The sequence below is a fragment of the Vipera ursinii genome, assembly GCF_947247035.1.
Source record: "Vipera ursinii genome assembly, chromosome: 2".
In the NCBI taxonomy this organism is placed as follows: Eukaryota; Metazoa; Chordata; class Lepidosauria; order Squamata; family Viperidae; genus Vipera; species Vipera ursinii.
Window position 1 is genome coordinate 14521228 of NC_139513.1, and position 26818 is coordinate 14548045.

Sequence of the window (26818 nt, forward strand, 5' to 3'; positions counted from 1 at the left end):
CATATTAATTTCAAAAAAGTCTTTCATCTGCTTTTTGCATTCTTCCACATTTCTCTGATTTCTAAACAAATTCTCATTTACGCGCCAGGAGCACCTATCTCTATTGTCCTTATTGATCTCTAACCAGACTGGACTATGGTCAGATATAGTTCTTGCACAGATCTTTATCTTTTTAATCCTAGAAAAAAAATCATTAGTCGGTAATATAAAATCAATCCTAGAAAAAGATTGGTGTCTATCAGAAAAAAAAAGTATAATGTCTCGTAATTCCAGATCATCCTTCATTTCAAAAAAAAGATTTAGGCAGTCTAGCATGACTCGGGGCATGTTTAAAAAAACCCGATTTGTCCAGCTGTACATCCAAGACACCATTCCAATCTCCCATAAAAATAAAAGATTTATAATCCAACTGGGTAATCTTTGTATGTAGTGAACTATAAAAGTCAGCTTGTTGTTGATTTGGAGCATACAGTCCAACTAAAAGCGTTTTTTTGCCTTCTAACAGCAAATCTATCATAACATATCTTCCTTGCTTATCTACTTCAATTAGTTCCGCTGTCAGAGTATTCTTAACATAAATAACCACTCCATTTTTCTTATTCATTGCAGAAGCAATAAATTGCGTACCCAACCTTGAATTCAACAAGTACTTTTGGTCCATAACCCTAATATGCGTTTCTTGCAAGCAAATAACGTCAGTCTTAAATTGTTTTAAATATTGAAAAACTTTCTTTCTCTTCTGTGGTGAATTTAGTCGCCATTCTTGGCATCCCGAAGCTTCTGGAGCACGTCTGCCAGGACCCCTTTAACTTCCTTAGGCCGCGCCCCTCCCACAGCTTCACTGTAAGTACGCTTTGGAGGTTCCATAACTTTCTGCTGATCTTGTTCTTGCTCTTGTCTCACTCGTCTTAAAGTGGCACGCGTCATCCTCTGCTCTCCAGCAGCTACCGCTGAAACTGTAATTTGATCCCCTCCAGCACCATTCTCCTCTGTCTGTGTTCCATCAGCATCTTGAGGCTTTCCCTCGCCATATCCCTTTACAGCAGGGGTGTCAAACTCAAATTTCATTGAGGGCCGCATCAGCATTGCAGTTGCCCTCATGGGGCCAGGTGGGTGTGGCTAGGGTGGGCGTGGCTAGAGTGGGTGTGGCCTACTGGGTGGGCGTGGCCAGCTCTCCATGGTTGGCATCAAGGGTGCCTATGGGGGCCTGGGCAGGAGTGGGACAGATCTGGGGGTCTCTGGCAGAAGGAGGGTCTCTGGGCCAGGGCCAAGGCAGTGGGGGCCGTTCCCTCCCTGTTTCCAGGATGGCTTCGCGGGCCACATGAAACCACTTCGCGGGCCGGATCCGGCCCCCGAGCCTTGTGTTTGACATGTCTGCTTTACAGCTTCCAGAAGTGATAGAGGGGTTGCTTTTAAAACTTTGCTGTAAAAATCACGTGCCTGTAAGTACGCTTTGGAGGTTCCATAACTTTCTGCTGATCTTGTTCTTGCTCTTGTCTCACTCGTCTTAAAGTGGCACGCGTCATCCTCTGCTCTCCAGCAGCTACCGCTGAAACTGTAATTTGATCCCCTCCAGCACCATTCTCCTCTGTCTGTGTTCCATCAGCATCTTGAGGCTTTCCCTCGCCATATCCCTTTACAGCTTCCAGAAGTGATAGAGGGGTTGCTTTAAAAACTTTGCTGTAAAAATCACGTGCCTGAGTCACTGTAACCAGACGATGTCTTTTACCTTCATGCATCACCACCATGCCCACTGGGATCTCCCATCTAAACTTTTTTTTTTATTTAAAAAGTTTTACAATACATTTTGACTTTAATCCCCCCCTCCCCCTCCCCCACCCACCCAACCCTCCCTATCCCTTCCCCCCATTCCCTCCTCCCCCCCCCCGACTTCCCAGAGCTAAATACAGGGTATAAAATCAAAAAACAAACATAAGCACCCCTATGTTATCAGCAATAAACTATTAGTTCTATTTCCCTCTAGCTCATGTAAAATGAATACAAACAATACTAATATTACAAATAAAGTAAAAAAGAAAAAGAGAAAAACAGAAAAGAGCTTTACTCAGAATAGATTTTCTTAATCCCAGTCCTTATTCATATTAATTTCAAAGAAAAAAAAATAAACAAATTCTCAGTTACGCGCCAAAAGCGCCTATCTATTAACCTTAATAATCTCCAACCAAACTAAACCATAATCCCAAATAATTCTTGCATGTATCACACCAAATGTCTCGCAGTTCCAAGTCATCCTTGAGTTCAAATAAAAAGAGTAAAAAAAAAAGGGTTAAGCAGTCTGTAAGACAACTTGTTGTTAATTAGGAGCTTGCATACCCATTCTTAGTTCAACACACACTTTTAGTCCATAACCCTAATATACTTTTCTAACAAGCAAATAACATCCATCTTAAATTGTGTTAAATATTAAAAAAAAACTTTCTTTCTCCTCTATGATAAATTTAACCCATTAAGATACTAATTTAAAATTTAATCAGCAATCTTAACGCCCCAAAACTTTTGGAGCACGTCTGTCATGACCCCCAAAACTTCTTTGGACCGCGCCCCTCCCACATCTTCACTGTAAATACACTTTGGAGATTCCATAACTATCTGCTGGGCTTGCTCTTGCTCTCGTCTCGCTCTTCTTAGGGCGGCACGCGTCTTCCTCTGGCCTCCTGCAACATCCAATGAAACTGTATCTTGATCCCCTCCAACACCATTGTCCTCTATCTGTCTGTGTGCAACATCTTGAAGCTTTCCCTCGCCGTATCCCTTAACAGCTTCCAAAAATGATAGGGGGGTTGCTTTTAACACATTGCTATAAAAATCACGTGCCTGGGCCACAGTAACCAGACGATGTCTTTTACCTTCATGCGTCACCACCAGTCCAACTGGAATCTCCCATCTAAACTTGATGTCACATTTCTTAAGTTCCTGTGCTAGGAAGGCAAAATCTTTCCTTCTCCTTAAAATCTTTGGAGGAATCTCTTTTAAAACCAGAACTTCTTGCTCAGCAACCACAAACTTAGTATCATAAGCAACTTGAATAACTTCATCCCTAATTGCTCTCTTTGTAAAGTAAACCACCACATCTCTAGGTAACTTCCTTTGCCTTGCAATCCAGGAGTTCACACGAAAGATTTTATCTATACTTCCCTCAATTTCAGCTGCTGATTGGCCCAGTATCACGTCCAAAGCCTCGGAGATCAGCTGCTTTAAATCTTCTTTAGGATTCTCTTTTAAGCCCCTGATTCTGATAGCAAACTCCATCTGATGGTACTGGACCAGACTCAAGTCTCCATCCATTTTATCCCTTATATTTTCATTCTCTAATACTTTTACTTCTAATATAGAGTTCTTTTGACTAAGATCCTCCACTTTTTCATCCAAGCTTTGCACACATACAGCCACATTTTCAATTGTAGACAAGATGTCTGCCCTCATTACTCTAAACTTCTCTTCCAACTTCTCTTCCATTTTCTCCTCCAATTTCTCCTCCAGCTTTTCCATCATATCTGACATTAATTGTGTTTGCTTTTCAAAGGTATCCTGTAAATCTTTAAGAGTCAGTGCCGGAGCAGGTGCGGGAGGGAGCAAAGCTTGCAACGAAGTCTGTTGCACCGGGGAAGCCCCCGCACTCCGAAGAACTTTAGAGGCTTTCGTCGCCATCTTCCCCCACTTTCACTTGTTGCGCGCTTTCACTTTTAATCCATAAAATCCGTTGAGCTAGAGAGTAAAGATAAAAGTCCACTTCACCTTGACCTCCTGTACCGCTCTGCCTGCGTCTTGATACTCAAGAGTCTTTCCTTCTGGTTGCTAACGCTTGGCTCTGCTCCAAAAATCACAGAGTAGAGACGCTGCACAGCCCGGAGCAAACCCAGGCTTCGGGGGGGCTCGATCCTTCAGCCGCCCAAACTTAAAGCTCAGGCGGCCCCGGAGAGCTCAACCCCTACCTGGGGCCTCACCCCCTCCTCTTCTCCCGGGGAGGGGGCTTCCGAATCACCAAAACAGCTGATCGGCGCTGTTTTTCAGTGATTCAACAAAGCTGCGGAGCGGACAGCCCAGAGATGGCTGTCTTCAGCGTCGCATCACCACCGGAAGCCACTTCATGTGATTTTGATTCTGTGCCTCTCTTTAGGCATCCTAGGATTGCATTGGCTGTTTTGGCCACTGCATCACAGTGTTGGCTCACATCTAAGTGATTGTCCACTAAAACCTCAAGATGTCATAAAACTGAGTTCAGGCCACTCAAGTGAAGTTTTCCAGTAGTTCTTTTATTCTTGTGTTATTTGGACAAAAAGCAAGACATGCATGGTTAATTAGTTCCTTTATATTTATACATATACTTGTCTAATTTTAAAGTTATTTTACTACAGTAAGTTATTCCCAACAAGGCTCTTCAGGTTACTATGCCCAACAAGGCTACTCAAGTTGCTGTAAGTATTGCTGCCCAACTAGGCTACTCAATCACACAATACTCACATATCCTCTCAACACAGGCGATCAGGCTACATTAGAGTGGGCTGGAAAGCTGATTCAGGGTGTCCCCTGCTCCAACAAAGCTGTCTCAAAATGTGGGGTCTGATTCATCCCAGTCTTCTCTTTATACCCAACTTGTTTACTCAGAATCTATGTGTATGACAGTCTTGCCCCAGCCATATCAGGAACTTTACATCCTCATGCTTTGGTCCAAGACTCCATAAAAAAAATGCAACCTCCTACACTCCTTATGCCCACTAATGTTTTACCTGCTTTCACCAATAATATATCATTCATACATGCACTCAGAATCTTTCCTTATCAGTAGTACACACATTCCAGCAACGTGAGTTTCCCCAATGCGATCTCAAGAAAAGGCTAACTATGGTTGCATTACGGGCCCTCTATATTCATAACTTACATTTGTGATATATTCATAACGTATGACATAAAATATGTAACAAAGATCCCTCTCACATTTATTGCTATTGATCCATGTTCCATTCTGTACCTTGATATTTGCTTTTTCTTGGCTAAGAGAAAAGCCTATTTTTTTTCCTCCATTGAATTTCAAATTTTTAGATGGGGTCCCAGAGTTCAAATATATCAAGATTCTACTGTATCTTGGACTTTCTCGTGGCAAGGCTCCGTTGACGGCAGCCATTTCGGCTGTCAGCCCCGTTGTTTCTGTAGAGCCGCCAAAAACAGCGACGATCAGCTGTTTGGCGGCTCGGAAGCCCGCTCCTCGAGAGAAGAGGAGGGGGTGAGCACCCAGGCAGGGGTAGAGCTCTCCCAGACCGCCACAGTTGAAACTCTGGTGGTTGAAGGATTGAGCCCCCCCGAAGCCTGAGTTTGCTCCAGACTTCGGGACGCCTCTGCTCCAAGGCTTTGGAGCAGAGCAGGACGCTACAACCATCCCTGCCAGCGAGAGTGAACTTTAACTCAGTAGATTTTGTGGAGACTTTTAAAAGTGAAAGTGCGCAACAGAATTAAGTGGGTGAAAATGGCTGCCAAATCATCTAAAGTTCCTAGAAGCGCGGGGGCTTCGCCAGTTCAGCAATCTTCATTACAGGCTTTAATGCCCTCCCCCCGGCACCTGCACCCGCACCAGCCTTGACAATAAAAGATCTGCAGGATGTTTTGCAAGAGGCTTTGAAAAAGCAATCCCAGCAATTAGCTGAACTTATTGAGGAGAAGAATACAGAAATAAGGGCAGACATCTTACTTGCACTTCAAGGCATGGCTGTTTGTATTGAACGTTTGGATGAGTGAGTGGAAGAACTTAGCCAAAATAGTGTGAGATTAGATGCCAAAATGACGGATGCTGAAACGGTGATGGAAAAGATTGACGACGATTTATTATTGGTTCAGCATAGAGAGATGGAATTTGCTGTGAGAATTAGAGGGATGAAGGAAGACCCTAAGGAAAATTTGACAAAAGTAGTTTCAGAAGCCCTCGAAGAGGTTTTGGGGCGCTCAGCAGAAGATATTATGGTGGATATAGATAAAATATTTCGTGTTAATTCCTGGATTGCAAGACAAAGGAAACTACCTAGAGATGTGGTGGTTTATTTCACAAAGAGAGCAATTAGAAATGAGGTTATTCAAGCCTTTTATAATAGCAAATTTGCAGTTGCAGAGCAAGAAGTTTTAATTTTAAAAGAGATCCCTCCAAGAATATGGTGGACTTGTAAAAAGGTTAAAGCTTTTTGGATTAAAATTTGGTGGAATATGCAAAAGATATTTAAGAAAAGGATAAAGTTTTCTCCGCAATTGTTTTTATTGGGTTTTATTACAGATACTACTGTTATAGATACAAAGTTGATGTTGAATTTAATTACGGCAGCGAGACTTTTAGTAGCACAACATTGGAAGAAGGAAGAACTGCCGACTATAGAAGAGTGGACTTTGAAAGTTTCTAATTTTGCGGAAATGGCAAAGATTTCAGCATATTTGAAAGACCATTCGCAACAGAGATACATTGTGGAATGGAGAAGATGGATTGAATATATTCAGAATAAATATGGGACTAAAAAGTTTCATTTAGCATTTGAATAAGTAGTGGATTTTTATGACGTATATTTAGTTAGTAGTTATTTTATTAATAATTTGACTATGGAGAGTTAAAGTGTGATAGAATTTAATGTTTTATTGTTGTTGTTGGCATATTTTAGATTATGCTTGTTTGTATTATTATACCCTGTATTCAGCTCTGGGAAGTCGGGGGGGGGGGAGGGTTGGGGAGAGGGGAGGGGGAGGAGGGGGGTTTTTTGTACTCAAAAATGTATTGTAAAACCTCTCAATAAAAAAAGATTCTACTGTATCTTGAGCTTGTCTCCTGGGTGTTGGCTATTTCTGCCAGCTTAGCGTCATCTCCAAATTTGATACATTCTTCTATTCCCTCATCTAAATTGTTTATGAAAATATTGAAGAATATTGAAGATAGAGCCTTGGGGGTACCCTGCTACTTACAGCGCTCCATATAGATGTAGTTCCATTAAGAACTAATCATTGGGTGTGGTTTGTCAGCCAATTACAAATCCATCTAATGGGGATTAAATCAAGTCCAAAGTCCGCAAGAAGCATCTGATGTTCTGAGTTGAAAAAAAAAACAGTTCAAAGTCCAAAAGATGGGATCTGGCACAGCTGGGAAGATGCACATCAGAAAAAGCAGGTGTTCCTGAAAAACACATCTTCATCAAGCAGCTAGTTAAATCATCCTTCCCCAGTTGTTCGTTTTGAGGATGGGAGGGGCTGCTGCTGACTCCTTTGTGCCTCCCATTGCTCTGCTGTCCTCACCTGTGAATCGAACTGGAAGCACAATTGACAAATGCCAATTGTGGTCAGTAAGTGAGGACTGCTTGAATTGGGGTGTTGTCAGAATGGTTATTGACAGTATTTTCTCTCCTTATTTGGACTTCCATGAGCAAAACGGGTGCTTCACATCTTGCAGAAGCTTTAGGTATCATTTCATTAATTAAGCCCCACATCTCTGAAATTAGCTCAGAAGGTTTGGGGGCATTTTTTCAGGCTTGAAAGACATCATTTCCCCACATTCTATAGTTTATGGGTGTATTTATATTTGTTTATGCATATATCTACAATTGTATAATCTATCCTCATCACTTCCCGGTATATTTGATGATACACCTTTGCAGTGCTAAGAATTTGTGATTGGCCCAAATCAACAAGAGAATTTCATGAATGAATGGATACGTGAACTTGGATCTGGGTAGTCTTCTGTCTACCATGATGATCCATGATGGTGCACTGCCCTTCTGATGGGAGAGGGACCTTGGCAGCACTCCTGTGATATCTTTAGCTTTGCTTTGGTTTGCTGTTTCCCCTTTGCTTTGGTGTGCCTTTCTGGGGACTGTTAGGGGGGGAGGGAATCGCCTGAGGCCATCTGCTTCACCTCACCAAAGAAAAGAGGCCTGGGAACATCTTATCCTGCAGTCTCTCTCCCCCCCCTCCGAGTTCTCACACAACATCTTCGCACCTCTGAATCGGCTCCTATGGACTTGGCAGTTGGGAGGGCTTTTAAACAATGGGTTTTAGCCTAACGATTTCATGCAGGAACTTCAGATCCTGCCTGCCTTCTCTTGCTTTCACTAACTCTCAATAAAAGTTCCTTTTCAAATGCTGCCAGTTTCAAGAGTTCTTCTTTCTTCAGAGATTCAGCTGAGGCAGGGCCTTACATCTTCCATGTGTCAAATGAATTATAATTAATGTAAGAAGTTATTCTAGCATTGTGGCATGTTTGCTTTTTCGTTGTAATTATAGATTTTGCTTTCTTTCACATCTGCAATCATTTTATGCACCATTAAGCTTTAAATTTAAACTTTGGGCTCAGTTGTGGTCGTACGTTGAGGGCTATCTGTATTTGAACTTCAATCTTGGTAGTCTTCCATGTGTCAAATGAATCATGATTAATGTAATAGGTTATTGTAACATCATAGTATGGTTACTTTTTATTTTAATGTATACTTTTTCATATTTTCTACAACAATTTTATAAACAATTAACATTACACTTTTCTTTAAATCCCATAGGCAAAGAGGATGGCAATAAGAGCAACTGGAAACTCTGAATTAGAAGCAACGTTGAAAGAAAATCAATCCAGAAATCAAAATATTTTCTATTTCCTTCAGAAAGCCACACCATTCTCCTCCAGCAGCTAATAGACAAGAGAGAAAACAAAGAAATATTTCAAGCTGCAATAAGTAGAGCATATGGAACTCAAGAATACATTACATGAAAGGGCAAGGGAGATTATTCTTTATTCAGTAACAGAGTGAAATATCTGGAAGTCACGGGATAGGAAAAAGTCACTTGGAGAGCCACCTAGGGCAGACAGTGATGCAAGCTGTGCTCTGGGAGGAAAAAAAGAGCTTTAATTTAAAAAACCCACTAAAAAAGGGATCAAAAGTTTTTGACCTCAAGGATATAATTGGTGGAAAAGCTCAATATATGTGCTTATTGTAGGAAACATAGGACTTGCAAATCACAGCTGATTTGCATGACAAGACCCATACAGGAGAGAAGCCATAAAGGTTCTCCCAATGTGGTAAAATACCTCAGTGAGCGTGGCACTGTGGTGATACATCAAAGGACTGACACCATGTATGACTGCCCGGATTATGTGAAAGTTTCATTGGAAATTCCCAATGTGATGAGGCAAGAGAGCACTCACACAGCAGAGAAATCCTTTAAATGTGTTGATTGTGGTAAATGTTTCACTCAGAATTACTACCTTGTGAGACACCAGAGGATTCACACAGGAGAGAAACCCTTTGAATGTCCTGATTGCGGTAAAGGTTTTATTCACAATTCCAGGCTGGTAACACACCAGAGAACTCACACAGGAGAGAAACCCTTTGAATGTCCTGACTCTGGGAAAAGTTTCACTAACAGTTCCAGCCTGGTAACGCACCAGACGACTCAAACAGGAAACAAACCCTTTGAATGTCCTGATTGTGGAAAAGGGTTCAGCCAGAATTCCAGCCTGGTGAAACACCAGAGGACTCACACAGCAGAGAAACCCTTTGAATGTCCTGATTGTGGGAAAGCTTTCGGCCAGAATTCCACCCTGGTGACACACCAGAGGACTCACACAGGAGAGAAACCCTTTGAATGTCCTGATTGTGGGAAAAGTTTCAGTAAGAATTCCCACCTGGTCATACACGAGAGGATTCACACAGGAGAGAAACCTTTTGAATGTCCTGATTGTGGGAAATGTTTCAATAACAATTCCAGCCTGGTAACACACCACAGGACTCACACAGGAGAGAAACCCTTTGAATGTCCTGATTGTGGAAAAGGTTTCAGTAACAATTCCAACCTTATAACACACCAGAGGACTCATACAGGAGAGAAACCTTTTGAATGTCCTGATTGTGGGAAAAGTTTCAGTAACAATTCCCACCTGGTGATACACAAGAGGACTCACACAGGAGAGAAACCCTTTGAATGTCCTGATTGTGGTAAAGGATTCATTGACAGTTCCAGTCTGGTGAAACACCAGAGGACTCACACAGGAGAGAAACCTTTTGAATGTCCTGATTGTGAGAAAAGTTTCAGTAACAATTCCAGCCTTATAACACACCAGAGGACTCACACAGGAGAGAAACCCTTTGAATGTCCTGATTGTGGGAAACGTTTCAGTAACAATTCCCACCTGGTGATACACAAGAGGACTCACACAGGAGAGAAACCCTTTGAATGTCCTGATTGTGGTAAAGGATTCAGTGACAGTTCCAGTCTGGTGAAACACCAGAGGACTCACACAGGAGAGAAACCTTTTGAATGTCCTGATTGTGGGAAATGTTTCAATAACAATTCCAGCCTGGTAACACACCACAGGACTCACACAGGAGAGAAACCCTTTGAATGTCCTGATTGTGGAAAAGGTTTCAGTAACAATTCCAATCTTATAACACACCAGAGGACTCATACAGGAGAGAAACCTTTTGAATGTCCTGATTGTGGGAAAAGTTTCAGTAACAATTCCAGCCTTATAACACACCAGAGGACTCACACAGGAGAGAAACCCTTTGAATGTCCTGATTGTGGGAAAAGTTTCAGTAACAATTCCCACCTGGTGATACACAAGAGGACTCACACAGGAGAGAAACCCTTTGAATGTCCTGATTGTGGTAAAGGATTCAGTGACAGTTCCAGTCTGGTGAAACACCAGAGGACTCACACAGGAGAGAAACCTTTTGAATGTCCTGATTGTGGGAAAAGTTTCAGTAACAATTCCAACCTGGTAACACACCAGAGGACTCACACAGGAGAAAAACCCTTTGAATGTCCTGATTGTGGGAAAAGTTTCAGTCGTATTTCCAGCCTGGTGACACACCAAAGGACTCACACAGGAGAGAAACCTTTTGAATGTCCTGATTGTGGGAAAAGTTTCAGTAACAATTCCAGCCTGGTAACACACCAGAGGACTCACACAGGAGAGAAACCCTTTGAATGTCGTGATTGTGGTAAATGTTTCAGTCAGAATTCCAACCTGGTGATACACCAGAGGACTCACACAGGAGAGAAACCTTTTGAATGTCCTGATTGTGAAAAAAGTTTCAGCCACAATTCCTCCCTAGTGAAACACCAGAGGACTCACACAGGAGAGAAACCCTTTGAATGTCATGATTGTGGTAAAGGATTCAGTGACAGTTCCAGTCTGGTGAAACACCAGAGGACTCACACAGGAGAGAAACCTTTTGAATGTCCTGATTGTGGGAAAAGTTTCAGTAACAATTCCAACCTGGTAACACACCAGAGGACTCACACAGGAGAGAAACCTTTTGAATGTCCTGATTGTGGGAAAAGTTTCAGTAACAATTCCAGCCTGGTAACACACCAGAGGACTCACACAGGAGAGAAACCCTTTGAATGTCGTGATTGTGGTAAATATTTCAGTCAGAATTCCAACCTGGTGACACACCATAGGACTCACACAGGAGAGAAACCCTTTGAATGTCCTGATTGTGAAAAAAGTTTCAGCCACAATTCCTCCCTGGTGACACACCAGAGGACTCACACAGGAGAGATACCCTTTGAATGTCCTGATTGTGGTAAAGGTTTCAATTACAATTCCAGCCTGTTGCAACACAAGAGGACTCACACAGGAGAGAAACCCTTTGAATGTCCTGATTGTGGGAAAAGTTTCAGTAAGAATTCCCACCTGGTCATACACGAGAGGATTCACACAGGAGAGAAACCCTTTGAATGTCCTGATTGTGGGAAATGTTTCAATAACAATTCCAGCCTGGTAACACACCACAGGACTCACACAGGAGAGAAACCCTTTGAATGTCCTGATTGTGGAAAAGGTTTCAGTAACAATTCCAGCCTTATAACACACCAGAGGACTCACACAGGAGAGAAACCCTTTGAATGTCCTGATTGTGGGAAAAGTTTCAGTAAAAATTCCCACCTGGTGATACACCAGAGGACTCACACAGGAGAGAAACCCTTTGAATGTCCTGATTGTGGTAAAGGTTTCAGTGACAGTTCCAGTCTGGTGAAACACCAGAGGACTCACACAGGAGAGAAACCCTTTGAATGTCCTTATTGTGGTAAAGGTTTCAGTTACAGTTCCAGTCTGGTAAGACACCAGAGGACTCACACAGGAGAAAAACCCTTTGAATGTCCTGATTGTGATAAAAGTTTCAGTAACAATTCCAGCCTGGTGACACACCAAAGGACTCACACAGGAGAGAAACCCTTTGAATGTCCTGATTGTGGAAAAGGTTTCAGTAACAATTCCAGCCTTATAACACACCAGAGGACTCACACAGGAGAGAAACCCTTTGAATGTCCTGATTGTGGGAAAAGTTTCAGTAACAATTCCCACCTGGTGATACACCAGAGGACTCACACAGGAGAGAAACACTTTACATGTCCTGATTGTGGTAAAGGTTTCAGTGACAGTTCCAGTCTGGTGAAACACCAGAGGACTCACACAGGAGAGAAACCCTTTGAATGTCCTTATTGTGGTAAAGGTTTCAGTTACAGTTCCAGCCTGGTAACACACCAGAGGACTCACACAGGAGAGAAACCCTTTGAATGTCGTGATTGTGGTAAATGTTTCAGTCAGAATTCCAACCTGGTGACACACCATAGGACTCACACAGGAGAGAAACCCTTTGAATGTCCTGATTGTGAAAAAAGTTTCAGCCACAATTCCTCCCTAGTGAAACAGCAGAGGACTCACACAGGAGAGAAACCCTTTGAATGTCCTGATTGTGGGAAACGTTTCAGTTATAATTCCAAGCTTGTGAAACACCAGAGGACTCACACAGGAGAGAAACCCTTTGAATGTCCTGATTGTGGGAAAACTTTCAGCCAGAATTCCACCCTGGTGATACACCAGAGGACTCACTCAGGAGAGAAATCCTTTGAATGTCCTGACTGTGGTAAAGGTTTCAGTAACAGTTCCACCCTGTTAACACAGCAGAGGACAGGAAAGAATCCTTTTTAATGTCCTGATTGTAGTAAAGGTTTCAGTCAGAATTCCAACCTAGTAGTACAACAAAGTTTTCATACGAGGGAGAAACCTTTCAAATGTCCCTTTGAATGTGCAGATTGTGGAAAAAGTTTCATTAGAAAGTCTGATCTCATTAGACACCAGAGGATTCACACAGGGGAGAAACCTTTCAAATATCCAGTCCGTGCATGTAATTTCACTCATATATCCTCCCTTATTGCTCACAAAGAAATCTGTATGAGGCAAAAGTAGAAGAGTTTTAGAGAAGCCTTGAGTTTCATTTTGATGTCCCATTGAAAGTGTAGGTGAGAAATTGAAATATTTCTCAGGATTGTAGGTGGAGAGAAAAGGAAAATGATTAATTACCTCTCTGATTATCAGTAGAACGTTCTGGATATTTCCCTTTGCAGAAGTACTGGAATTCATGAAATAGGCTTTTGCGTGGTGTTTTTGAATATTGATTATGTAATTGCAACATCTGAAATTTCAATCTTCTGTCTTGTTTTCCTCCAGATTTTGAGCCCCAGAATTCCTTAGCCACCATACAAGAGGTGCTCAAGATACAAACGTCATGGCCTTGCAATTACATTTGCACGTTGCAGCGGATGTCAAGTGGTACTGCTTTCCGTAACTACCCGCATTCTGCTGCTCTCCCTTGAGGCAGCCATTAATTGAATGTGTGAGTCGCTAAGCGGAACACTGGCTACCTCAGGTTTAGGGAAAACTCTTGGCCTAGCACAGGGCTTGCCTGCTGTAGATATCCCTAGGCCTCCCCCACAGTAGATAATGTTTCATTTTTGAAAATGTGTTATGTTAAAATTGTCAGTAGCTTTTGACAAGGGAAAAAAATGAGTATTTTCAATGTTGCCATGAAAATTATGGCAAGGCAAGTCGCTCAAAGTTGTCTCAAACGGCGTGATGAGCAGCTATTATAGTTTAATAAATAAATGAATTTAATAATAAAAAGTAATGTAAAGCTCATTTCCCAATTCTTGTTCAGTGATGAGGACTCCACACATAACAGTGGGTTTCTAACACAGTACAATTGTTAACTTGTAATCTATCTCTTGTGCATTCTACCTCTCTATGACCAATCTATTTTCCTGCTTTCCTTCCCTCTTCATTATAAATTTAAAATTACAGTTTCAGTCATACATCAGTCTAGCCTCTCTGTGCGTCTGATGATGTGAGCTGAAATTAGGCTTAATTTATTTGTTGTGTTTCTATCTGCCCGAGTCTTAAGTTCGATGGAAGTATGACATTTTATTAGGCTTGCGGACTACTGCACACCCACGGCTATTTTTCATCCTTCCTGAGGACCCTAGTGGGTCCAAGCTGCCCCGGAGAGAGGGCAAAGAAAAGGATGCCTTGGTGACTCTGGAATGAGGGAGGGCTGTCATCTTGGGGAAAACCTAACCTAACAGGAGAAAGGCTGTATTTCACCTATCGGCCCAAGCTACTTGCAACTGAAGTCCAAAAGAACTAACCAGCACAACAGTAAACAGCATGCTTGAAATTGGGTGAGGAATCTGATTTTCCCTTTTCCATTCCACACTTAATTTCCTGGAAAAGATCCCCAGGAAGCAAAATATCGGTACCTCCAAAAGTGAAGGAGGGGGACTTCTTCCCCACCTTTATACTAACAGAAGCCGCTAATTAAAATTTCCATGAAAATATATGATAGTGAAATAAATGTATAAACTTGAAAGCTAAAATTTAATTTTGGACAAGTTTAAAATTGTTGAGTGGTTAAGACTCATTTTAAAAACCATTGTTCTTATTGAAAACTAAATAGATGCTGACACCTCGTGGTGGTTGAAGATTATGACAGTTATGATCTCCATAGAGAACTTGCCAAAACCTGGGAAAAGCTAATCTGTGTTTGTGATCTTCAAAGCTTTAATAACAAAGAACAGCTGTGACAAAAAAAAATCTGTGACAAAAATCTGGGCTGCAGACAAAGAGAATTATAAACTTTAGAAAAAAAATTTTTTTGAACTCTTTGGATTACAAATATCTGTTTAACCGGGATTCTAAAGCTATTTGCAGATAAGAAGAAAAAAAGAAAGTGTCAGCATTTCTATAAACATGGGAGACATTTTCTGTTCTTTCTCTTCTCTCCTAGGGCTCCTTAATTATTTTCAAAAATTTATTGTTCAAATAAAGAGAGGGACATTATTTGAAGCAGTGAAATGATATTTTAGCTATGCAGATAGATTATTCTGATTGTGCTGGGATTGGAAGATACTAAAAATTCCACAATTGTTTATTTCGCCAACACAATTGGAAAAGACAGTTTACAATTTTTTTTTAGTAGATCACATGCAATGTGAAGGACACTCTGTGACCAGGAGCATATAATACTATGAATGTGACAAAAACTTTGGTCAGAATAGCTCCCTTGAGATTCACAGAAAGACCTACACAGGACAGATGCCCTATAAGTGTTCCCAATGTGGTAAATGCTTTAGCAAACATGGCAACGTGGTGATACATCAGAGAACTCGCACCAGGGAGAAACCATATGAGTGTCCAGTTTGTGGGGAAAGTTTCATTGCAAATTCCCACCTGGTGATACACCAGAGGACTCATACAGGAGAAAAGCCTTTTGAATGTTCTGACTGTGGAAATAGTTTCAGTTGGAATTATGACCTGGTGACACAAAGAGGACTCACACAGGACAGGAGTAAAACCTTTTGAATGTCCTGATTGTGGGGAAAATTTCAGTTGGAATTATGACCTGGTGACACACCAGAGGACTCACAGAAGAGAGAATCCATAAGTGTCCAGAGTCGAGAAAAAGTTCATTTAGTTTGCAGTCTGGTGAGATACCAGGGCATACATACAGGGCAAGTGTCCATATTGTTGGTAAAAGTTTAGTGCTTTTCTGTCCTTGTGAAACACCGGAGGACATATACAGGAGAGAAACCGTACGAAAGGATTGTGGGAAAGATTTCAGTACTAGGTCTAGTCTTTTTAAGTCATTTAGGTTTACGCAGGGAGAAACCTTTCTGATGTCCGGTCTGTAGACATTATTTCAGGCGTAATTCATCCCTTATTGCACATAAGGAAATCCACGAGGCAAAAATCAGATGAGTTTAGAAAAACGTTGAATTTCATTTCTGATCTCCCATTTCTGATCTCCCAATGAGAAATTGACTGTTTGAAATTTGGCGTGATTGTTTCAAGTGAAAGATGTCACTGGGTTAGACTTGTATGTGGAGAGAGAAAAATGGAAAATTTATTGATTGATTGATAAAGGCTAGCTACCTGTTTTTGATTATTAGCAGTAGTTACTGGATATTTCCTTCTGTAGAAGCTGTGGAGTTTTGCAAAAAGACATTTGTGTGGTGTTTTTTGTACATTGATTGTGGAAATCCAACATCTGGAGTTTCAGATTTCTACCTTGGTGTCCTCTAGATTTTGAGCGCAAAATTCCTGAGCCAACGTACAAGTAGTCCTTGAGATATAACTGCAGAGAGGCCTGGCAACTACAGCTGCATATTGCAACAATTGTTAAGCAAGTCTACCCCGACTCCCTACTCTCCGTTAAGCAATTAAAAGAAATGTGTGAGCTGGTAAGCAGAACCCAGGGTTGAGGGCATAGCCCAGGCCTAGGCTTGCCTTTCGAAGGCCTCCCCTATCCCAACCTTTTCCAACAGGGACCCCTCAGGCTTTTCTCCACTCCCACTAGATCCCTGCAGTCCTTAGGCCTGAATTCCACCCCATCAGGCCTCACAGCCTCCTCCGCCTTACCTTTTGAAATTTCTGAAGCTCATGTTGGAGAAGGAGGGCAGGACATGCATCCCTGGGCCGCATGACTGGGTCCTGGAAGCAGTGGTTATTTTCATTGTGCCCAGGATTCATCCCAGGGCCACGTGGTGGACTTCTGGAAGCGGCTGCCATTTTGCCATACCTGCCTCATGGCCAAAATGGTGGCTGCTTCTTGATCACTCTTGTGTGGGAATAGAATTAGAATAGAATAGAATAGAATAGAATAGAAGAGAATAGAATAGAATAGAATAGAATAGAATAGAATAGAATAGAATAGAATAGAGCTGGAAGTGACCTTGGAGGTCTTCTAGTCCAGCCCCTTGCTCAAGCAGGACTACCTATACCATCTCAGACAAGTGACTGTCTCTAGCCTCTTCTTAAAAATCTCCAGTGATGGAGTGCCCATGATTTCTGAAGGCAAAGCTGTTCCACTGGTTAATTGTCCTCACTGTCAGGAAGTTTCTCCTTAAATTCCAGGTGGTTTCTCTCTTTGATCAGTTTCCAACCATTGTTTCCTGTCCTACCCTCTGGTGCTTTGGTGAATAACATGACCGCCTCTTCTCGGTGGCAGCCCCTCAAATACTGGAATACTACTATCATGTCTCCCCTATTTCTTCTTTTCTTTAGACTAGCCAAACCCAAGTCCTGCAGCCGTTCTTTATATGTTTTAGTCTCCAGGCTTTTAATCATCTTAGTTGCTCTTCTCTGATTTTTTTCCAAACTCTCAACATCTTTTTTCTGATATGGTGAACAAAATTGGCTGTCCAGGTGTAGTCTTACTAGGGTTCTATAAAGCGGTACTAATACTTCGCGTGATCTTGTATTAGCTTTTTTCGCTGCTGCTGCCATTACGGAACCGTTGGGATGAAACCCAGAAATGGAACACACAGCTAGAGGGATTTAAATTATTTAAAAGAAACAGACCAAATAAAAGAGGAAGTGGAGTTGCTCTCTAAATAAGAAATAACTACATCTCTACAGAAATAGAGCACAACAATGATGAAAACTGTCTTGAATGTATTTGGGTCAACATAAAAGGGGGACAAAATGACATTGGCATAGGTCCGTGGAGGTGAACCTATGGCATGCGTGCCACAGGTGGTACGCAAAGCCCTCTGGAGGCATGTGTGCCATCGCCCCAGTCCTAGGCCTTCAGCTGGGTTTTATAAAACCTTTTCGCTTTAGGCCTCCGCTGCCGTGTGCAAAAAAAAGGTTCAATCAATTTCAACTTCTTACGGGGAAAAAAGATCTCGCAAAGTTGGAATTGATTGAACTTTTTAGTCCTACCCAGTCTGCCATTACCACCGCAACCACGCCCACCCAGTGGGCCATGCCCACACGGCACCCAACAATACATAAGTGGGTTTTGGGTTGCAGTTTGGGCACCTAAAAGGTTTGTCATCACTGCCATAGGTGTATACTATAGGCCATCCAACCAACCAGAGGAAATAGATGAACTTTTTACTAGTCAGCTAACTAAGGTATATTGTTGTGATTCAGGGTCAGCCTGTGGGTTCGGCAGTTGGGTCGGACGATTCAGAGGAGGAGGAGGGGGGTGTTGGAGAGCTTGCTGTGGATAGCCTTGAGGCTTCGCAGAGCCCTCAGCCAGGTTCCTCCCATCTGGTTACGACGCAGACCCAGCTGTGTGAGCCTGACAGCATGGATGAAGATGACCCACAGCTAGCCTTGTTCAAGGACGCCCGACGCAGGAGTAAACAGAGGAAGGCAATGGGGCACCTCGGAAAGAGGCAGAGAGAAGCCACGCCTTGAACTATTTAAAAGGGGAATGTGTGGGAGGGCTGGTTTGCTGAAGGCAACCTTTGAATAGCTCCTGTTTCATGGTTTGTGTTTTGTTTTGCTCTGTTTTCTGTCCATAAATTTGGCAGGCTTAGTTCCAGCCTCTTGCCTTCTTGTAAAGGGGTTGTCCCTGCCTTTTCTGCAGGGCCGGTAGTAGGCTGGTACAGAACATATATAGGAAGCACATCATAATCGTAATGGGGGACTTTAATTACCCTGACATCAACTGGGAGACAAACTGCACCAAGTGGAAGATCAAATAAATTCCTGACAAACCTAGCAGACAACTTTGTCTCCCAAAAAGTAGAGAAGGGAACTAGGGGATTAGCCATATTGGATCTAATCCTCACTAACAGAGATGAAATGATAGAAGGTGTTGAAGCCACAGGAACCTTGAAGGGAAGTGATCATGCAATTTTGGAATTCAACATTATGGAAGCACAAGCAATAGAACACAGTTAAACCAGAGTCTTGGACTTTAAAAGAGATAATTTCTATAAATTTGGGGGACTTGAGAAGGATACTATGGATGGGAATCCTCAAGAGGAAAACAACTCAATTTAGTCACTTTATCAAGGAATGAAATAAGATTGGTTTGGCAGGATCTGTTTTGCTACCTTAAGCCTGTGCAGACCATATTAAGGTGTGTGGGGAGTAGGCCCAAGCTCAGTGAAAAAAGCGGGGTAAAATTTCACATGTAAAGGCTGTTCTGCCTTGCAGATGAAGCTGATGGAGAAGAGCTGTAGGAATATTAATTTGAGGAGAAAAGGGATTGTGGCTTTGATCACAGGATCTCCAGGTTTGTTAGCAATTCGTTTTGTGATCTCGTTTTCTTAGAGCTGCTTGCTTGTTTCCCTTTGATGGTTGCTCCGTGATAGCAGCACTAAGATGCTAACGTATTCGTTGCATCCTCCTTGGTATTGGCGATGTGAGAAAAAATGCACATCTTGCAACTGCTTTAGGTAGAGACGGAGCAACGTGATTTTCAGCTTCACGACACTAGATGGCGCACTATAGATAAGCTCCAGGCAACTCGTCACTGCAAGTAGAGCATCGGCAATTGAGGCGAAAGGAAACATTCGAATATTAGATTGCTAGAGAGGATTTGGAGGAGAGGAGGTCAACAGTCCCTTTGGCTGGCCATTCCAGGTCGGCCCAGACCAAAGTCCAATGAAGAAGCAAAGCTAGCACACTGGCTGCCTTGGTCGGGTTGACTTTCCCCATCAGGGGACCCATGTTGCACTCCCGGACTGTGTCCGTCTATGACCACTGATATTCTTTAATTCTCAAGGACATCAAATGGTATAGGGCCTCCTGCTTGAGCAGGGGGTTGCACTAGAGGACCTCCAAGGTCCCTTCAGCTCCATCCTGATCGAATAGAAAGCAGACACTGTAATTCAGCAGGCAGCCTCTGGTTTATTTTAAAGGAGTTAAAACCATAGAGTACTGCATTTCTAGAAAGGATGAGAAGAGAAGGGCAAAGGAACTTCCTTTTCCGGATCACTGACGGGAGGAAGGTGGTGTGCAGAGCGGCTTTTGTGCTCTTCCAAGGATGGAAGCAGCAGCTGGGAGGTGAGTGGAGGGCAGGTCGGAGGAGAAGCCGGGAGCAAGAGGGGCTGTTTGGTTTCCTCCACTGCGTGGAAGCGGAGAAGCAACTCGGCTGAAGCAGGTCAGTTGCTGCTGCAAATCCTTTTCCTTCCCAACTTTTAAATCTACTGGTGCTGCACGCTGTTAAACTGGTGGCTGCAATTTTCTGCCCGTAGGAAGATTTTAAAAAGTCTCTTTCAAGTGAAGGTTGATTCTTTGGGAATGGCTTCCCTCCAGAGGTTGGGGGTACTCCGTCACTCGAGGCTTGTAACAGAGTTGGAAGGAACCTTACAGGTCTTCTGTTCCGACCCCCTGTTCAAGCAGGAGACCCTATACCATTTCAGACACATGGCTGTCCCGTCTCTTTAACAGTCACCACTGATCGAGCACCCACAACTGCGGAAAGCAAACCGGTCCACTTGCTAATTCTTCTCAGGGTCAGGGAATTTTCCCTTAGTTGTAGGTTACTTCTCTCCTTGATTAGTTTCCATCTACTGCTTGTCTTTCCTTCTGGTGCTTTGGAAAATGAGTTGACCCCCCTCTTCCTGCCCCCTCAAGTATTGGAACGTGTCACCCCTAGTCCTTCCTTTCACTAACTAGACATACCCAACTCCTGCAGCCATTCTTTATGTTTTATCCTCCAGCCCCCTAATCATCCTTGCTGCTTTCTCTTCGCTCTTTATAAAATCTCAACACTTTTTTTTATATTGTGGTGACCAAAACTGGATGCAGTATTCCCAGTATGGTCTTACCATAGCATTATAAATTGGTGCTAACACTTCATGTGATTCTTTTTTATTGAAAAGTTTTACAGTACATTTTATCTTTAACAATCCCCCCTTCCCCCACCCCTACCTAACCCTCCCTATCCCTCCCCCCCATTCGCCCCCCCCCCGACTTCCCAGAGCTAAGTACAAGGTATAAAAACAAAGAACAATCATAAACATCCATATGCTAAAAACAATAAACTATTAATTCTATCGCCCTCTAGCTCATATAAAATGACTACAAGCAATACTAATGTTACATATAAAAAGAAAAAAAAAGAAAAAAGAAAAGGAAACTTATTCAAATGCTAAATGAAACTTTTTAGTCCCATATTTGTTCTGAATATAATCAATCCACTTTTTCCACTCCATAATATAACGTTCTTGCGAATGATCTTTCAAGTAAGCCGAAATCTTTGCCATTTCCGCCAGGTCAGAAACCTTTAGAGTCCATTCTTCTATAGTCGGCAGTTCCTCCTTCTTCCAATATTTACCTATTAAGAGTCTTGCTGCTGTAATTAAATTCAACATCAACTTAATGTCCACAACAGTAGCATCTATAATTATGCCCAGCAAAAACAATTGCGGACAAAACTTTATCCTTTGCTTAAAGATCTTCTGCATATTCCACCAAATTTTTATCCAAAAAGCCTTAACCTTTTTGCAGGTCCACCATATATGAAAATACGTTGCATCTTCACCACCACATCTCCAACATTTAGGTTGATAATTCGGATACATACTTGCAAGCTTTTTAGGATCTAAATGCCATCTATAAAACATTTTATAAAAGTTCTCTCTTAGGTTTTGGGCTTGCGTGAATTTTACGTTCCTCACCCAGATCTTTTCCCAAGTATCCATTGTAATAACTTCTTGGATATTCTGGGCCCATTTTATCATACAGTCTTTAACAAGTTCTGTTTCTGAGTCAATATCTATCAACGCAAGATAAATCCGTTTAATATGTGCTGGACCCTGATTTCTAATTTGCTTTATCAAATTTTCATCAGTCATTGAGAAACCAATTTTCTGGTCTTCTTTCCACCTGGCACGTAATTGAGTATATTGGAACCAAGTTTGAACAATCTTCTCATCTCGCAAGAGATTGTACGGCTTCAAACACCAGACGTTCCTTTCCAAACTTAAGATCTTATACGTAGTCACATCATGTTTGAAGCCTACATTTATGTTTTCTATTGCATGTTTCGGGATTGCCCACAACGGCATCTTGCAGTCTAACTTATGTCTATACTTCTTCCAAACTCTCAACAATGCCTGTCTTAAAATATGCACTTTAAATACATTATCTACCTTCTTATCATACAACAAATATGCATGCCAGCCAAATAACAAGTCGTGGCCCTCAAGATTTAATAATCTCCCTTGTGTCAAATTAATCCAATCACTTATTCCTGACAACGCAGCAGCTTCATAATATAATTTAAGATTAGGCATTTTAAGACCACCTCTTTCACGAGTATCCTGCATAATAAGTTTAATTCGTGGCCTTTTCCCTGCCCACACAAATTTATTGATACCCCGTTGCCATTCTTCCAAATTAGAATCTTTTTTAAGAATCGGTATCATTTGGAATAAAAATAAAAATTTAGGCAGGACATTCCTTTTCACTGCTGCAATTCTTCCCAGTAAAGACAATTGCAATTTTTCCCAACTCTCCAATTCTTTTTGAATTTTTCCCTGTAACTTTTCATAATTATTTTTATATAACTTTGCATTTGAGGGTGACAGATACACCCCCAAATATTTAACCCTTTTAACAATCTCAAATCCAGTTAATCCTTCTAAAAGGGCCTTTTGCGGTATTGTCATATTTTTGGCCAAAATTTTTGTTTTTTGTACATTAACCTTAAATCCAGAAACCTTCCCATATTGCATTATTATCTCCATCAGGTCCACAACAGAGCTTTCTGGCTGAGTCACCGTAACAACCAGATCGTCTGCAAACGCCCTCAATTTATAATCCTGATCTCTAATTTGAATACCCTTAATTTTTTCCGAATTCCGTATTTTTATCAATAATATCTCCAATGTTAAAACAAATAATAAAGGTGATAACGGACACCCTTGTCTTGTGCCCTTCTCAATATTGCATACTTCAGTCAGACTATTGTTAACTATTATTCGGGCAGTTTGTTTTTGATATAATGCCCTAATTGGTTGTAAAAATTTATCCCCAAAATTCATTTTATCTAAAACTTTCATCAAAAATTGCCAATTCAATTGATCAAAAGCTTTTTCAGCATCTAAGAAAATTAGCGCCGCAGGGATCTGGTTGTTCCTTTCCAAAAACTCCACCACATCAACTATATGCCTCACATTATTTTTCATTTGTCTACCACTAATAAACCCGGTTTGATCCCCATGAATCATCTGTTGCTAAACCCTCATCAATCTATTAGCTAATACCTTAGCAAATATCTTGTAGTCTGTATTTAAAAGTGATATTGGTCTGTAGTTTTTTACTTGAGTAGCATCTTGATCTTCCTTCGGAATCAAAGAAATAAAAGCAGTTCTCCAAGACGAAGGCACCTTTCCCCCTTCTGAATTGTCTGAAACAATTCCCTTAATGGCTTTATCAGCTCCAATTGTAGATGTTTGTAGTAGACCGCAGTCAGACCATCCGTACCTGGCGCTTTATCCAACTTCAATTCCTTAATTGCTATAAAAATTTCTTCTGTTATCAATTGATTAATCTCCTCCTTTTGTTCCTGTGTAAGAACCGGGATGCTAGCATTCTTCAAATATACATCAATATCTGTTTCATTAATCTTCTCCTTAAAATATAGTTTAGAATAAAAATCCACAAAGGCTTCCTTGATAAGATCCTGTTGAAACACAACCTTTCCTTTGTATTCAATTTTATCTATGTTAGAGGCCCTTTGTTTATTCCTTAACCTGTAAGCTAGCCACCTACCTGGTTTATTGGCATTGCAAAAAGTGTTATGCCTAGCAAACCGTAAGTTAGTTGCCACCTGATCAGCCATCAACTTATCAAATTGTCCTCTTAACAAGTTAATAACCTCTTTAATCTTCACATCCGATGGATTCAAAATTAGGGCCTTTTCTTTTTCCCTAATTTCATTCTCCAGTTCTTTCCTCCTAATTTCCATATTACGTCTGTATTTATTATTCATATATATTAACACCCCTCTCATATAAGCTTTGCTAGCATCCCACACCATGTCCATAGAAGTATCCTTGTTCATATTAATTTCAAAAAAGTCTTTCATCTGCTTTTTGCATTCTTCCACATTTCTCTGATTTCTAAACAAATTCTCATTTACGCGCCAGGAGCGCCTATCTCTATTGTCCTTATTGATCTCTAACCAGTCTGGACTATGGTCAGATTTAGTTCTTGCACAGATCTTTATCTTTTTAATCCTAGAAAAAAAATCATTAGTCAGAAATATAAAATCAATCCTAGAAAAAGATTGGTGTCTATCAGAAAAAAAAAGTATAATCCTTTTCATGTAAATGCGTTTCACGCCAAATGTCTCGTAATTCCAGATCATCCTTCATTTCAAAAAAAAGATTTAGGCAGTCTAGCATGACTCGGGGCATGTTTAAAAAAACCCGATTTGTCCAGCTGTACATCCAAGACACCATTCCAATCTCCCATAAAAATAATAGATTTATAATCCAACTGGGTAATCTTTGTATGTAGTGAACTATAAAAGTCAGCTTGTTGTTGATTTGGAGCATACAGTCCAACTAAAAGCGTTTTTTTGCCTTCTAACAGCAAATCTATCATAACATATCTTCCTTGCTTATCTACTTCAATTAGTTCCGCTGTCAGAGTATTCTTAACATAAATAACCACTCCATTTTTCTTATTCATTGCAGAAGCAATAAATTGCGTACCCAACCTTGAATTCAACAAGTACTTTTGGTCCATAACCCTAATATGCGTTTCTTGCAAGCAAATAACGTCAGTCTTAAATTGTTTTAAATATTGAAAAACTTTCTTTCTCTTCTGTGGTGAATTTAGTCGCCATTCTTGGCATCCCGAAGCTTCTGGAGCACGTCTGCCAGGACCCCTTTAACTTCCTTAGGCCGCGCCCCTCCCACAGCTTCACTGTAAGTACGCTTTGGAGGTTCCATAACTTTCTGCTGATCTTGTTCTTGCTCTTGTCTCACTCGTCTTAAAGTGGCACGCGTCATCCTCTGCTCTCCAGCAGCTACCGCTGAAACTGTAATTTGATCCCCTCCAGCACCATTCTCCTCTGTCTGTGTTCCATCAGCATCTTGAGGCTTTCCCTCGCCATATCCCTTTACAGCTTCCAGAAGTGATAGAGGGGTTGCTTTTAAAACTTTGCTGTAAAAATCACGTGCCTGAGTCACTGTAACCAGACGATGTCTTTTACCTTCATGCATCACCACCATGCCCACTGGGATCTCCCATCTAAACTTTTTTTTTATTTAAAAAGTTTTACAATACATTTTGACTTTAATCCCCCACTCCCCCTCCCCCACCCACCCAACCCTCCCTATCCCTTCCCCCCATTCCCTCCTCCCCCCCCCCGACTTCCCAGAGCTAAATACAGGGTATAAAATCAAAAAACAAACATAAGCACCCCTATGTTATCAGCAATAAACTATTAGTTCTATCTCCCTCTAGCTCATGTAAAATGAATACAAACAATACTAATATTACAAATAAAGTAAAAAAGAAAAAGAGAAAAACAGAAAAGAGCTTTACTCAGAATAGATTTTCTTAATCCCAGTCCTTATTCATATTAATTTCAAAGAAAAAAAAATAAACAAATTCTCAGTTACGCGCCAAAAGCGCCTATCTATTAACCTTAATAATCTCCAACCAAACTAAACCATAATCCCAAATAATTCTTGCATGTATCACACAAAATGTCTCGCAGTTCCAAGTCATCCTTGAGTTCAAATAAAAAGAGTAAAAAAAAAAGGGTTAAGCAGTCTGTAAGACAACTTGTTGTTAATTAGGAGCTTGCATACCCATTCTTAGTTCAACACACACTTTTAGTCCATAACCCTAATATACTTTTCTAACAAGCAAATAACATCCATCTTAAATTGTGTTAAATATTAAAAAAAAACTTTCTTTCTCCTCTATGATAAATTTAATCCATTAAGATACTAATTTAAAATTTAATCAGCAATCTTAACGCCCCAAAACTTTTGGAGCACGTCTGTCATGACCCCCAAAACTTCTTTGGACCGCGCCCCTCCCACATCTTCACTGTAAATACACTTTGGAGATTCCATAACTATCTGCTGGTCTTGCTCTTGCTCTCGTCTCGCTCTTCTTAGGGCGGCACGCGTCTTCCTCTGGCCTCCTGCAACATCCAATGAAACTGTATCTTGATCCCCTCCAACACCATTGTCCTCTATCTGTCTGTCTGCAACATCTTGAAGCTTTCCCTCGCCGTATCCCTTAACAGCTTCCAAAAATGATAGGGGGGTTGCTTTTAACACATTGCTATAAAAATCACGTGCCTGGGCCACAGTAACCAGACGATGTCTTTTACCTTCATGCGTCACCACCAGTCCAACTGGAATCTCCCATCTAAACTTGATGTCACATTTCTTAAGTTCCTGTGCTAGGAAGGCAAAATCTTTCCTTCTCCTTAAAATCTTTGGAGGAATCTCTTTTAAAACCAGAACTTCTTGCTCAGCAACCACAAACTTAGTATCATAAGCAACTTGAATAACTTCATCCCTAATTGCTCTCTTTGTAAAGTAAACCACCACATCTCTAGGTAACTTCCTCTGCCTTGCAATCCAGGAGTTCACGCGAAAGATTTTATCTATACTTCCCTCAATTTCAGCTGCTGATTGGCCCAGTATCACGTCCAAAGCCTCGGAGATCAGCTGCTTTAAATCTTCTTTAGGATTCTCTTTTAAGCCCCTGATTCTGATAGCAAAC